The following is a 16,155-nucleotide window of genomic DNA, read 5'->3' as shown; positions in this document are numbered from 1 at the left end:
GGCTTCCATAGAAACCTTCTCCCGAATGATCAAAACCCGGAAGTGAGTGTTCTGATTTTCGAACAATTTTCGGAAGCCGCATCTTGGTTTTCAAACAGTCCCAAGAATCAAACGGACTCCCAGAATGCATTCTGTACGAGAACCAAGGTACGACTGTACTGTATTTTGAAATGACAAATCCAAGATAGTGGAAATGCACAAATCCAAACCCAAATCCTAGGTAACTTCTATTACATTCAGCGGGGCTTACTCCCTAGAAAGTATGAATAGGATGAAGTCCTCAATCTGCCCAGCCCAATTTAAGAGGCCATTACAGTTCTCCCCATCTGAGAGCAGAAAGAGAAACGAACATAAGGGCTCTACTCTTTTATGTTCTTGACATGATGCTGCATCACTTGCTCAGTTTCCCGTACCTAGAGGTTCATACATTTTAGAGCCACTAAAGCCCTTTACGATCAACTAGTCCAATCTTTGGTGGTGTATAATTTAACTGGTGCCTTTTCTTTGGTTTTTCAGTTTCCTTATTTCTCTCTGCAGTAAAATCACACAGTTCTTCTACATACAGTATCAATGTCTAGTCAATGATTTTTTTTTAACTCATGCAATTTCCATACCCTCTAATGGAATCAGACAGGTAGCCCAAGTGGGTAAATATGTTATACCACACTTGAACGCAGGGCATGGCTGTTTGCCAGATTTTAAATGAAGATGTGTGGAGGAAATCTTGTTGGCCCAGAAAATGGCTCTGTCCCTTCTCCCTAGAAATGCCATAGGTGCCAATGTCACAGGGAACAGGAGCTTAGTGGAGTGGAATGATTTTCAACAGGATCACAGCACATGAAGAATGAGCTAGACCTCTTCCTCCTCATATCATGGTGCCAATTCAGATTTTCCACCTCCCCAACTCTTATTTATGAAGTAAAAGCAAGACATGCTACATGCATACACACATTTAACATACCTTCAGGTGTTGGCCAGGAGATAATGACATTCCCTTAATTTGAAAGGACTCAGTTGAATAATTCTTTACCACCAGAGGTCACTGTAATCTTATAATGACCAGGCATGGATGGACAGTTAAGACTGACTATGTGTTTTATTCTCTAGGAGGAAGCATTTCAGTCTTTCAAAGCTATGCCCAGATTATTAAAACCCAGCACTGAATTATCTCCAAACAGAGAAGCCAGCAGCCAAGTCTCAACTGCAGAAATGGGACTAGGTGAAATGTGGAACACTCAGGACAGATGTAGCCAACATGGACTTGTGGTTCAGTAATGGATGGATGTAACAGTAGACCAATAGGGTTCATAAAGCACCTGCTCATAAAGCGTCTTCCTTTTAGTTGTTGAGGAGATAGTTTTATCTTCTGTCTGGGGTCAGAAAAAGATTTGTGAATCAGGGCAGTGGTAGGCTGCCTTATTGTCTTAAAATACGAGTTATTACTTTTGCAGTAGAGGCAGTTCACATATTCACTTGACACTAGTCAAGGAGTAGGTAATTGAGTGATGAGTATTATATGTACATAGGGGGCCTGTTATAGGTTGAAAGGAGCAGAGGGAGCATGTCACTCACCCTGCCCCTGGCTTCATGTGGCTTTCCTCAGCCACATCCCTCATGTCCATGAATTAGATCTGGATATCTGACCCGTGAAAGCTGGCCTGGAACCTTGCACAATCAAAGGTCTAGTGCCTATGAAACTCTGAATGCTTAGAGGTCAACATGCATAAGATTCCTTGGCTCAGAAATCTGTGCCTAACTTGTAAATTGTGTGAATTCGTGAAGGGACCAAAATATCATGGTAGGAGCACATGTAGTGGCTGAGACGGAAATGTTGAACTATGGAGTGAGACCCAACAATTATAATGTATTGGTTATGATTATGATTAAAACCACACAAACCTTAAATTAGGCAATAAAATATGTTCTGAAAATAAAGGCTCAGCTTTGGGATATTATTATTAATGTGATTGTTATTGTTATTGTTGTTGTTGTTGTTATTATTATTATTATTATTATTATTATTATTATTATTATTAATTGCCTGCTCTCCACCCTAAGATCCCTGTGCAGGTTATAACAATTTAAAATTGTTAATATTGAATCTATGAACCTCCTTTTACATATGCCTCAAAATGATTTGCAAACATACCATTAAAAAACATTTGAAAATAGTTTGGAACACTGTACGAAAAGCAACTGAATAAAAAAAATTGTATTTTTTAAAAAATAATAATACTAAAGGCAGAGACCTTTTCATTCAGCTGGAAAAGCTTGTAGCTGTCATTGTAATGTGATGCAACAATCAAAAGTGTATCTGAGCTTATGCAGAGTGTCCTTCCCTCATTTTGGAGCATGCAAAGCCTACCTGAAACATCTGGGATTATAGGTAGTGCTTCCGGGTCAGAAAAATATGCTATCAGGATGTCCTGTGATTCTTTTCAAAAAACAAAAAAGCTAAGAGGAGCTGTAGGGGCTCTGCAACGACAGCACCAGGAGGCTTTAAGCTTCTGCCGTGCTGTTTTCTTGATTAAATAGGCCCCTGAAGCTATTATTTGCCTGAGTGGGGGGAAAAACATATACAGTAGGTAACATGGTGGCTGGTTCATTTGATAATCTATTACATTTGTACATTTGTACAGTTTGGTCTGAAGCCAGATGCATTTCAAAGAGGTCTTCATGGGCCAGCCTCATTGGATGCAATGGACTTTGTTTATAAAAGGCCTTTTCTTGTTTTGTGTGTGAGTGTATTATTCTACATAGATTTATTCTGAGGAAAATGTTAAGACCACTACGCAGTTTTGGTGCTGCTCTCATTTGTTTATAGTTTTTCGCACATTGTGCATATGAGGAATAGTGAAAGGATGGCGGTTACTGTGGGGATAAAAGGAAAGTAGGACAGCTGCAATGGATTTCACAGCTGGCATGAGAAAAGACTGTAGCACTCCAGAGGGAAAGTGAGGAGCATGAGTGACAGCACAGATCATCTGGCAATGTGGCAATTTTGTTTACCGATTCACAGAAGATCTTCCATTTGTATTTCTGCAAGCTGGGTGTATCGTCCTGATGGCTCTCCCATGTCTGAGGAAAGGAAAATTGAATTCTTCTGCAAATGTGTGTCTGCAGTGCATGAGCACGAGGTTCAATGAACACGCAATTATGTGTGAGATTCAATTAGGGGCTTTTGAAGGCATCTCTCTGTTTCATTATGAAAGTGTTTGTATAATTCCTGCATGATACTCACATTACACCTCTTCACCTCATACAAAGAAAATAGAACTGGGAAAATGTTAAAAGGAAAAATAAAAGGTCTCTGGGGTGTTACTTTCCATGATCTTTTCAAAATATGTGTTCTGGAAAGATAGAAGATTTACGGTGGAAGAAAGGGGGAAAGAGAAGTGCTTTCTGGCCACACTTATCTTAAAGCCATAGGGATGAATCCTTGTGAAGAACTCATCCTCATCCAATTCATTCCCATGGTGTATGCACTCTACAGCAGATGCCTCCTCATCCAGTCATGTTATATCAAGCATGGCATGTTAAAATCACAGCCATCTGCATTTTGGTATCAGGCACACATGCCACAATTTTTCTATAAGCATCCTGTCCATCAGACACTACAACTCTATTGTATAAACACGAAAGGCACAGATTCCATTAAATAAATTCCAGGTATGCTAGGCTTTCTTCTACTTTGAATGATGGATCACAGAATGTGATGTGGCTTGCAGGGTTTTTAGAGGTGTGGCTGTTTTCTGAGATGCAGCAATGTACCATATTATGACTAGGGTCCCAAGTCATTTTCAGATGGGTACTAAGCTGGAATGCAATTGCTCAGTTCACATTTTTTTAAAAAAAATAATGCTGACATTAGTCCTCTTCACAAAATCTACCCTCATGCTTACTGAAAGTAAAAGGGTGGTGGGGCAAAGGGGAACTGTTCCAGCTAGCTATGCCCCAGATGTCAGCCTGTCCCTCTAGCACAGGTGAATGTACAGAATTTGATGGCCAGGTTGCTCAGCGAGGCAAGATGAGCTGATTCTTGTCTGACTGCACTGGCTGCCAATTAGTTTCTGGGCCCAATTCAAAGTGCTGGTGCTGACCTATAAAGCCTTACATGGCTCAGGACTTGTCATCTGAGGCTCTTCTCTATGTCTCCACTCCCCGAGATGTTTGGAAGTGACAATATAAGAACGGACCTTTTCTATGGTAGCTCCCCATCTGTGGAATGCTCTCCCCAGAGAGGCTTGACAGGCAAAAACATTCCTCTTTACCAAGGCCTGGGGTGTTTGGATAAAGAATAATATATAAAACATGGGAGAAATGGTTAGTCGTAGTATTCTGGCTTAAATAATAAAGGCAGGAAAGTTGGGCAGGAAAGCCTTTCTGTGACCTAGGTTTGGATGCTGATATCATAAGTCTTCTACAAAACCAAACTGGATAAAGGGCAGTATATTAACTAACTAACTAACTAACTAACTAACTAATAATCATTTTTCAGTGCCACAAATGGGGATCCTTCTTAGCCTTTTAAGGGAAGAGTATTTCCAAAGAAAATACTTCCCTGTCACCTGAGTATGGGACCATTATGAATATTGGCTAGGGCTGAAATTAACCTCTTAAATTGGTCCAGACCTTAGGCAAGCATTATGAGGCTACGCCCCCAACCCCATTTCATTGGTTGTTTTGAGAAAATGGGGCTTCTGCCAATTCACATTGTCATAAGTTATACTCTTCTTCCTTTGGTTGGAATTTATATTTCTCTCTGGTGTCAGATTCCTGCCCATGTGGGGGAGTTCTGTCCATATAAAGATAGGAGTATGTCTGCACAGCAAAGAGTTAAAATTGTAGAGCCAGCTTGCTTTGAACTAACATCTATTAGAGCCATATATAGAAGTTCACTTGATTTTATCTTTCTACAATAGTTAGTGCTCTCTGATGTTCTCCTACCTCTCTGTAATCAATAGAAATGCTTCCCAGTGTGTGAATCTGCAATATCCCAAAAGACTATCCAAGTAGTTAGCTGTTTGGCAACCTGACAGGAATAAGTAAATGAGAAAACTGGAAGTTCCTAGTGCCTAGAGACTACTAGAGACTATAGGGAGACCTAAATTGCTCCGAGCATCTATTCACCTCAGACATGCCTGCAAGGCACCGTCTGCTGTGAGGGTAATTAGAAACCATCTATTGAAGATTGGTGGCTATGTAAGGCATGCTGGATTATGATGGAATATGGAGGCCCTGGCTAAAAAGGTGCTCCAAACCCCCAGGGTGAGCATTTTCTCTGGGTCTTGTGACAATGGTATATGCATGTATTGCTGTAAATAGGGATTTTAAATGGCAGCCATGTATGAACAAACACATCCCAAAAAGAGAGACTTGGTTAAGTGTGCTACCCGCTACCCACAGAGTCAAGGACTTCAATATAAGGCTAAGGGCCCTTAAACAGGCAGCCAGGCAGCCCCTCTGATGAGGTCCACCTGGGTGCTTCATGCATATTGCACCCTCGCAAAACCATTTGGCTCTTAGGGAGCCATCTAGATCCATGGCTGTTTTCTAGATTTGGAATATTGTGGCAGAAGAGACTGCTTCCTTATATTTCCAGGGGAGGAAGAAATGGGTCAGTGTGACTACCAATACAACAGGGTGTAGCACAAGCTTGTGGCCAGCAAGCTGATCACAACCAGAGGCCATGTCTTGTGGCTTGCTAGATGCTTGACAGTTCCCTTCCTTTGGGGAAGTCCCAGGCAGGCAGAAAACTTGTGAGAGATTTTGTGCTCCAGCAGACAATTAAACATGTCTGGTGGGCTGCATTCAGCCTGGTGGATGAAAAGGTGAGCTATACTATATTGGGTGCCCTGTGTTACATTAAATGAAACAGATTCCAGCACTTAAAAAGAACAGTCTAATCTAATGGAGACACTGTGGGAGTATGAAGAATTGCAGCTTCATTCTCCTTTTCCACGATGTTAAACCCGAGGCTCTAATGAGAATGCAGTGCATCATTTTCATGCAGCTCTCTTTATCTTCATTTCTGCCTGGTCATTGATAATATGATATGAAGGTTTTTAGTGCTCTTTAAACACTGATCTTCCTTTTAATTGCCCATTGATCCTCATGTGTAACTCACTGCCTTCCTTGCCTTAGTGAAATATACATTACTGGGTATTGGTAAATCTATACACCATATTTTTATGATCTGTTATCCCAAAGGAATTTATGAATGTCATTATACATTAAGTTGTTTAGTCTGATTAATAGGTTTAAGCTAGCTCTTTACTCTTTTATAAATGAAAGTGGCAACCTCACATTTTACTTTATCTTATCTGTGTCTGCATTATTATAATAAAAAGCTTAATGATGTTCAGATGACATCCTTCATTTTCAATGTTGGAAGCCCAGTGAATGAGTGGGAATGAGGCAGAAAGAGCAGAAGTGGTTTGCCTTTTTAAAAAAAAACACATTATTGAAAAATTGTGTGCTGAAGGGATGGATACACAATCATCAAATGAATAAATAAGCACTTCTTTCCTAATGTCCTTGAGATTCTATGAATACCTGAGCTCAATTGATTTTGGTAGAATCAATTTCCAATGCAGGATTAAACTTGTTTGCAACCTCCATGTTAAGCTGGTGACATTTAGTGGTTGGGAGCATGAGTTATGAGCAATGTCCCCCATCCTAGCTCAGATCTTAGCTCAGATTGGCTAAAAGCAAGCCATTATCTTCTCCCCGTGGATGCTTGCCGAAGGACCTAATTAGCTACGAAGCAGAGCTTTTTTCCCACACTCATGTTTAGGGCAATCATGGAGATAAAGGGAAGTGGGACCATGGCCCTACCCCCAGTGCAATATTACATCACCCACTGGCCCCACCTCCTTCCTGTCCATGGATGGCAAGGAGACAGGCCAGGGGAGGATGTGATATCAAAGGTGGGGAAAGGGGTATGCTTGTATTCACGACTGCCTCAAACACAAACCATGCATCAAAATAGCTAAGGATATGTGTGATTTTCATGTTGCAATTTTCTTTTTCTAAAAGCATCCGTGGCACCTAGTTTGAAGCAGGCTACAGTGTAGATGGGATGATGTCTTCCTCCTGCCCCATGCTGTTCCAGAGGTACTCTTGGCTGCAAAGGGAAGGACATCATATGTTGGAGAGTGGCATATGACAACATACATTTTCATAGAATCAATTCCTATTCCTATTTTGCATGGCAAAAGCTTTCATTGCATGTTGCTTTGCAGCATTCCTGCACCTAGTTCTGTGCCCAAGAACCAGGGTGATGGGAAGCCATTCCAGAAGACGATTTGGCTTGTTGGGGGGGGGGTTGAGTTAATTTTCCTAGTTTGGTTATTGGATCTCAGTTATTTCAACAAACACTCAACTCTTGTAAAGACTGGGATCATGGCCTCCTTTTCCCGAGACACCTGCCCATGTAGTGAATGTGTGCTTCTCTGACAAGGTACATCGTTGCCTGCTGTTCTACAAGCGACACAATTCATAGCCGAGTTGGAATATTTAGTGCCCACCACCTGGGAAACATAGCTTTTGCCATATGCTCCGAAGGGCTGAAATATGTTGCTTGGCCTGCATTTTCCCCTCACACTGCTGTGTTTACAAAAGCTGATGGCCAAAACCCTCAAACTGTTACTGTTACCATCTTGTGCCATCAGCGTTTCTTTCTGCAGTCTCTTCTTTAATCACTGATGCTTTATAATCAACAATTCCCGTTTCTAGATTCCTGTCTAATTTGCCTAACGTTGCCCCTGTTTCCAGGCTTTATTTTACTATGGGGCCCACTCTGCTTCTCATGTTGTTTAATCTGATTAATGGGTCCAAGCTCCACATTTATATTGTCTTGTCTAACTCCCACTTTTGTTCTATCCATCAAGTCACTCGAAATAAGGCAACCTGACGTACAGTAGCTTATCCCTCTCCACTTTATTTCCTTCTATCATTTGTCATTTCTGCTCTTCTTTACACCTTATTTTTGTTCAACAATTATGTGGCTATCCATGTGTGTTAAGCACTGTTGAAAAAAGATGTTAGGAGTGTGTGTGTGTGTGTGTGTGTGTGTGTGTGTGTATCAACACATGGCTCAAGTTAAGCAACAGTAACAAAGAAACCAGAAATACCAGAAAGGCTTATTTGAGAATTACCCATCTTTTCCTGTACTAGATATTGGGAATTTGCGGTCCTCCAGGTGCTGTTAGACTACAGCTTCCATCCTCTCTGATCATTGTCTATGTTGCCTGAGAGTTGATGTGAATAGAAGTCCAACAACCAGGACTCTTCCCCAGTTCTACTCAATATAAAAGGTAGATCCTGTATGCCATTGGAAATGCAAAACATGCTGAAGCAAAGCCTACCTCCCCACTCACTGCCCATAGCGATCACACATCGTCAATGATGTCCGCAAGGATAAAACTCTCTATATTTTCAAAAGCAATTCACTGTGTGACATGAAGGGCTGCTGCTAGGAAATGTGTCCATCTCTCTCGGGCATGCAAAGCTAGTTGTGCAGGATTTTTTTTTAAGACACAGGTGTTGAAATCTAATGGTTTTTTCATTAACTGGATTTTAGGAAAGTCAGTAACCCGCCTCAGCAAATACAACCTTACCCAAATTATTGGTGCTGTTGTTTACTTAATTCAAGTGGAACCTGAACTTGTTGAACAGATTGGAAACTATTCAACAGGAAATATATAGATCTGCTCTCGCCCCCCACTTCCTTGGCTTTCAGGTTACTGGCTTATTTTGTTACACTATGGCAGTTCAGTGAGCTGCCACTAAAGTGTGCTTATTTCTTTATTGGATTAACTTGTGTCCTCTTCTGGACCAGAGGCTATAGGCAGGTTAAAGCTGTAAGAAATTAATTTCAGTTGTTAATTCTTAACTGGTGTCAGTCAGGAGAATCTATTTAGGGTGGTACGATGTATTAAAGATACACTTTGATATATTACACTTGGAAAATATTCTTGGGTACAGCATCGCAAGAAGGCTCAGAGACTGTCCTCCCTAGTTCACGGTTTTAAAAGTGGAGAAGGCCAGGGAAGGACAGCAGAATGAATAGCCAAGGGTATAAAAGAGGGAGGGGTATTTATAAAACCGAGTGAATGGGAGGAGGGAGTGGGCTGTGAAACAAAGTGTAAATTTTTCAAAGGCAGGGGCATAGGTTGACATTGTTTGTTTCATCAAGGTCAGTGCAAGCTTCTGCCATTAGAAGCAGTAAAATTAGGGAGAATAAATGAATCCTGGCAAAGAAACTTCCAAAGTCTGGGCTCTAGCCCTGCCTTCCTCAACTATCCATATTCCCCTTTGCACAACTCTCTGGTCTCCTGGCTTCAGACAAGAAGAGAGTTAACATAACATGGCAATTTAACTGAAAGAAGCCTCTTTTGCTACAGAATCCTATGGCCGTTAAACTCCAAATTCACGAAAGCCTCTGGTGCCTGCGACTTTATGTCCAATATGGGGGTTCTTTAAATCTTTTCGATTCAGTATTCTAGGGACCTGTTAAATACTTTCAAGGAGGGGGGGAGGGAGGCTATTATTTCCCTCCACCAGCAACAATGTTGTTATATTGCTAACAAAACTCTGGGGTGGGTTAGACTGAGAAAACCTGCCCAAGGGTTTTATAGATGAGCTGTGATCTGAAAATGGGATTTCCACTGCCACGTCCAACAAGGCTGCCAACATTTACTTGTATCCTTCATGTGTGGGAACTATAGATGTGTAGCTTTTTTCATTCACTTTATCTCCATGTCAGCAAGAACTCAACTTCTCAAATTTCTGCATGTTGGGCTGCCAATAAAGACCGAGAGACAGGAAACATTTGCATCCCTAAAGCCCACTGTTCTACCCACTGCACCGCATTGTCTTCAAACTTGTCCCGTACACCAGATTCTCCTGGACCTTCAAACCAAAATTCAAAGCAGCAGTAATTGCTGCAGTGGGGGAAAAATAATTGCAGGAGCTCATAATGACAGCCCCATAATCCACACCTCTCCAAGGAGAGTCCCAAACAATAAACAGCTCTTTCTGTCTCTCTACATATACACACCAAAGGACAGCAGTACAGAACATAATATCCAATTTATTACCATCAGAGCCGACAGAAACAGAATAATGAGCCGCCAAAGGGTGATGGAGTGTTTAGCATGTTGAACTTCTGCTGAGATGACTTGGGTTCACATCCCTGATCAGTCTTAAGCTTTCAATTAGAAATGCAAACAATCTTGCAATGATGTGTTACAGTTTAAATGGTTAGCAGGCAGTAGGAATCCCATTTACGAAAGTATTCAGCCTCTGCTTGACTATTTCTCCTCATTCTCTGACTTCCTCCTCGTTAATATATAGCAAACAACAGAAAAACTTGCAAGTCTCATTATTCATTTGCAAGTGCAAGACAGCTCCACCACCTACCCTAGCATTCTGGCAGATGACATAATTGTTTCTGGCTTTAAAAAAAGTCTGGAAGCGATGCTTTGCCACATGCACTGCCTACTATACCACTGGTAGTGCACAGTTGAGGTTGATTAAACCTTTTTAGTTGGCCAATAAATTGAACCAAACTGCTGCATAGTTCAGGGACAAGCCTTCCCTTTCCAGTTCATTTACCAGTAAGACAATCGTTGTCTTGCACCTATAAATCTGACATTTAACTCAGTGGACATTCCCTCTGTAATGACAACTGGCAGTTTTAAGTGAGACCTTCACAGGTGGATCTGCTCCCTGAAGCAATTTTATCTGATCCATGGCAGCACTATCAAATTTTAATCAAAGTGTAGCTCAACATTTGCCCACAGTTTTGCTCAAAAGGAAAAAGCAGAATGTTTTCCAAGCTATATGGAAAAGAGATAAGACCTACTTTAGTGTTACATATCACCCTGAATGCCTATTTATATCTGAGTATGTGTGTGCTCCATATTCGTGAAATCCTTATTCTAGGTCAGAGGTAAGCAGGTTTCAGACTTGGGAAAAACTGTTTCTGTTTTTTACTACACTCCCTTTTTTTGTTACTTATTACTACACATATCCCTTATTTTTTTACTCCAAGTGAAGGCAGTCACTTGGAGTAGAAAACACACACACACTTAGAATTAAAGAATTATGAGCCCAGGAATTTGCTCTGAGTAATAGAACTGATCAGGACTCGCATTCCTTCCACACAAAAAACTACCCCTAGTTCCCCTAAGCTTTCTTCATTTTGGCAGTATAATTTAAGGTTGGGGCCTTGTGGGGGAGGGGGAGTCGTTTTGTTGTTGCTCTTATAAAGTAACTAGGCCTCAGAAATCCTTGCTGATTTACAGCAAATGACTCTCAAGTTGTATCAGTAGATCCCAATCTACTGACTCACCCCTGTTGTAGATGCGACTAGTTTTATTATCAAGTCTGACTGCTCACAATGGAAATCAATTTGTGTGACCTCCACATTTTGGAAAATAGAGAAAACCGTAAGGCAGCGAGTATAAATATGTGTAAAACTGCATACTTTCCTCAGAGGAACTTGCCTAAGTAGGAATACCCTCTGCTTGGTTTCTGCCTGTTTCTCCCAGCAATATTGCTTCAAATAAAGACAGATCTTTGCAACCCTGAAATAATTCCCAAAGACTGGTTTTCTTCCACACCATCCCTGTGCTAGTATTTTCAATTTATGGGCAATGCAATCATTTTTTTAAATTATAAAATGCTATCAACTAATGTATGCTTTAATACCCGCTGTTGGCTTTTAAGGAAATATTTGAATAACCTCTTTCATCAGAGATGTGGAGGAAGAAAGTCTTCTTTTTCCTTTTTTTTTACAATCTAGGTCCTTACATTTGCTAGCTATAGCCCACTCTTTCAGCTGTGCAATATGTTCTGCTGTTTACTGCATCAGGTTTTACTGAAGACAATAAAAAGTTTTTGAACTTTCATGTCAGTACTGCTTTAGTATATATTCGACACATCCTGGGAACTAACTCAAGACACACACTAAAAAGAAGAAAGAAATGTTTGTTTTATCCACATTACTTGGGCTAGAGCTTGATCCATACGATGTCGCTTTAGAGCTTGTGCTTCACATTGGTCTTCAAAGAGTTCTGTGCATGCCCAAAGGCACCATATCTTTGCCAATGCTTTATAGATTCCTGAGCCCTGCTAGGTTAGGTCTTTATCTTAGAAGAACCTGGCTCAAATTAAGCCATTAATGTTTGACCAGTTTAGACAGCTCTTTTTGTTATTGCTCCTCCCCAAGTTCTGGAGAGTAGCCCAGGCTTTGAAGTGAAAACAGGGCCCTTTTCAGTGCCTTGGGTCAAATTAAGGTCTGGACCAGCACCACCCCACCCCACTACAATGTTCATGAAGAAAGCCAGTGGGGAGTTTTTATATTTACTGTCTCTGCCCTGTTAGCATCAAATGGCCATTTGCTAATAGCAGCTGTGGTGGTGTGGCATGAGTTTTGTTTGAAATGTGATAGAGAAAGTGTAGCACCCTGCTTGTGGTTAACGCTTAGCTGGAATGAAATATTCAACGCAGCAATAGAGAAATTAAAATAATTATTTATTTGTCAGACAAATAAATGAGAGGCACAGTGGTATATGGTTACCAAGCTCTGGCCTGGCCTCCTGCCATTATGGCCAGCACTTATATTCCCTTAATCCAGCCCCCTTTGCTCCTCCTTTGGCTGCCTCTGTCCAATCAGCCTGGTTGGATTTCCTATTGGCTGATTGCTATAACCAATCCTAAAAGATACACCCATATCCTCCTGTCCTTATATGGAACACAAAGAGCTATATATTGTTACATCTATAAATGACAAATAAGTAGTAATATATCTTACATGTGTCTCAACAAGGAATCTTAATTACCAGCTCACCTCTTGCCCTCCTTGCCCTATTGCCTTCTAAAACAAATGGTTAATCTTAAATTTTTATCTTAAACATATGTCAAGGATCTTGAGTTTCACATCAACATTGAAAGATCTCCTTCATTTGAAGGTTTCTAAACAAATGCCTGACAGCTATATATCAGGACTGCTTGGATGGCGTCTCCTTGTCTGGCAGGGGGGCTAGGCTGGTAGCTGACTTAATTTCAGGATAAATACAACTCTTACAATTATATGAAATAAGAATTTAGCATTTGTTAAATCCTTTGCATAATTACATTTAAGCAAATATATTTAATACATAACATAGGTAGCCTTTTAAAAGGAATAAGGCCTTTGTAAAGTAGAAAAGGAACTCAGTAAAAAGGAACACATTAAAAAACCGCTTTAAAAGAAGCCTCTTCAGTTTACACCCCCCCTTCAGCCAGCTGCTTTTCCCATTAGCTCTTCCCAACATTTATTGCCCTCTAACTTTCTCAGTTTAAGAAAGAAACAGCTTTTAAAAAGGACTTCCCAAAAATGCTCTCTTTCTACCAGCTAGATGCTTCTCCATTGGCCTTTTTAACCTTAGAAAGAAGATCTGGCTCATTTTACTGGGAGGCACATTGGTATTATTTTACTGTTTACCAACTATTAATTATGTAGGGTCTGTGTAGCCTTGCTCTTCAGCCTGTAATTCCAGCTTTTACGACTTTGAGAATTGTTTTCTGCTATAAATCAAGGGGCCCCTTGTCTAGGAGGATAAACATCTTGCCAAAGTACTTAGGCAGTTGGTCTTCTGCCTGGCATAACATTTGAAAATCTTTAAGCTCATTTTTAGAATTTTAGGAACCTGATCAAGATATAAGCCAATATAAGCCTTGATTAAAATGCAGTCTATATTCAGATGCCTCAAAAGGAAGGGTTAAATCTCCATAGCCCTGACCCTGTTTGGGGTCCTACATACGTGTTATTTCAGATACATATGTACCGGTAACTTTGACACATTTAGTGCTTCCTGTATTTTGGCTCTTGATCTGCAATTTTGAATTTCTTTTCTTGACACATGAACCTAAGATGTATACAACTTGGACCAAGCATGCTGCCTCACTTGCTTAAAGTGACTGGTTTTACAGGCTTGGAAATCCTACACAGCTGGTACTGATGACTTCATAGCAAGACTTCTAGTGTTGCCATCTCAAATGTCAATTGTCCCCCAAAACTGCTGACAAGGAAGCCCAAAACACCACAGTTCCCTTAATGCCTTAGTTCCTCCCAGCTTTTCTGTTTCAGGATTTCTTTGCTACTATTAGGACTTGTGCTTAAAATGAAATTAAAAAACCCTATAAAAGTTAAGAAACCAACTAAGTAAAAATAAAAATTAAAGCAGTTTGTGAGGAGATAGCAATAGCATTGTCTGGTCTGAGAAACATTGCTTCTGTGCATGCACAAAGTACTACTAAACAGCTGGATTTTCAGATGGCAACAGACTTCAGACTTTCCTCAGCTGCCAGCACATTATTATTTTTCTTTTTATAAATGAAGCCTCTTCATCACAACCAGTAATGAATATACAGACTTTCAGGGTTTTATTATTATTATTAAATTAAAACATGCCCCCATACAAACACCCCATGAACTTCACCCTCAAGTAATTCAGTGATTGAATGGAATCATCCAGGCCCCAGTAAAACAAGAGAGAGTGTAAAGCAACATAAATAACAAACAAAAGTCCAGAGAGACAAAGAAATCCTGATAACAGGATTTCCTGAGGAAACTGAGTGAAAACAGTATATAATTTGAAGGGAAAGGCACAGAGAGATTTTGTCTTTCTTGCTTTGTACATTGCAGGACAAAATTCATTTGCTACCCTGGGCTCCTTCAGGAGGGAGGGCTGGATATAATTTCAACAAATAATAAATAATTCAACCAGAGTGGAAAAGTTCCCTCACAACTACCCAACCAATCAGAGCACCCGTTACCTCAGCGCGCACTAGGCCGTTCTGACTGATTGCTAAGCCACACATCCTCCCATCCCCCTCTCAGCTAGTTGACTTTAATGTTACTAATTTTTAAGTCACACATGAAATCATCTCTGCTGTTATGCTTGCAACAGTGGGATTGTGTGTGTCCTGAAGCCCTGGCCTACCTGGCAGCAAGTGAGTATGTCAAGTCCAAAGTCCCGGGATCAAGCCACACAAGCAAAGCTCAGGAAACACCACCCAGAGTCAATCCACGTAACCAAGTCCCACACTCAGGATACAGTCCAGAGTCAAACCTAAAGCACAGTCCCGTAGAGGTTGAGGAACATCCAAGCTCCATCAACATGAGCAATTGAGCAGACCCAGCACCTCAGCTCTGCTGCCCTTCCACACTGGGTATGTTGTTTGCAGCATCTGAGCTTGATGAGGGAGCTGACCCTCACCTGTTTTGAGGAATCGCAAACCTCCTCCCAGAGCTAGTGAGCCCCACCTGGCCAGCTAGGGAGCTGGGCTGTGGGGCCCTGCCTGCCTTGGCCTCCTACAGTGCTGCTCCCTATGCCTCAGAGCCAATGCCTTCTCTTCTACTTCCATGGTTCGTTTTACATATCATATGTCCCTGCATATTTTAATAGCACATTCAAGGCAGGGGGGCAATTTACATCAGGTAAATGGTGCAGGGAGAAAGGATTAAGCCTCTCATGCAACAAAACTGCTCCAAGCAAATTTGGACCTCTCATCCTCATGACTGCTTTTACGTTAAAAATAACAATAATGACAGGCAATCCAGTAACATATTTCCTGTATCTCATTTGGTTTGGACTTCAGAAATTGATGCCTCTCGGGCATGCAAGATTTGAAGTGCCCACACAACATCACTGGAATAAAAATGTCAGCCTGTATCCCCCTTCTCATTTAACACAGGCTGAACCTCTTGGGGAAATCCAATAACTAAGATAAAACATGTTTCTAATGACATGTTTGCAATATCCCAGTGTACTGTTTGCAAATTAACACACACACACACCCGTAAGCACCCTGAGAGTAGCATTTCCTATATGTTTATGAAAGCTGTTTGTTCACTATGTATTTGGACACCTCTTAAGATACTGGAGAAAGAAAATGCCCCCCCCCCATTGGTTGGTACTTCCCTCCCGGTTCTCTTGTATGTGGATGACGCAGTGCTAATTTCCTTCTCCTGTGTGGGCCTAAGAAAACTTCTAAGATCTCTCACAGCCTATTGCAAAGCTGAACAACTAACAACCAACTATACTAAATCTAAAATTTATGGCGTTCTCTAAAAAAAGAATGAGACACAAATGGAGAATC

General features: G+C 40.9%; 1 long non-coding RNA gene across 1 annotated transcript; it reads right to left on the bottom strand.

The window, feature by feature from the left end:
- Positions 1-8,801: 8,801 nt before the first annotated feature.
- Positions 8,802-15,681, bottom strand: LOC308586456. Its single transcript, XR_014007885.1, has 3 exons — positions 14,823-15,681; positions 10,104-10,341; positions 8,802-8,862 (listed from the first exon to the last, which is right to left on the bottom strand). It is a non-coding gene; the product is annotated as an uncharacterized lncRNA (long non-coding RNA).
- Positions 15,682-16,155: the final 474 nt, after the last annotated feature.

This window comes from Podarcis bocagei, assembly GCF_964188305.1.
Source record: "Podarcis bocagei genome assembly, chromosome: 4".
NCBI classification, from domain to species: Eukaryota; Metazoa; Chordata; class Lepidosauria; order Squamata; family Lacertidae; genus Podarcis; species Podarcis bocagei.
The sequence above is the reverse complement of the archived record's forward strand: the minus strand, read 5'-3'. Positions and strand labels throughout refer to the sequence as shown.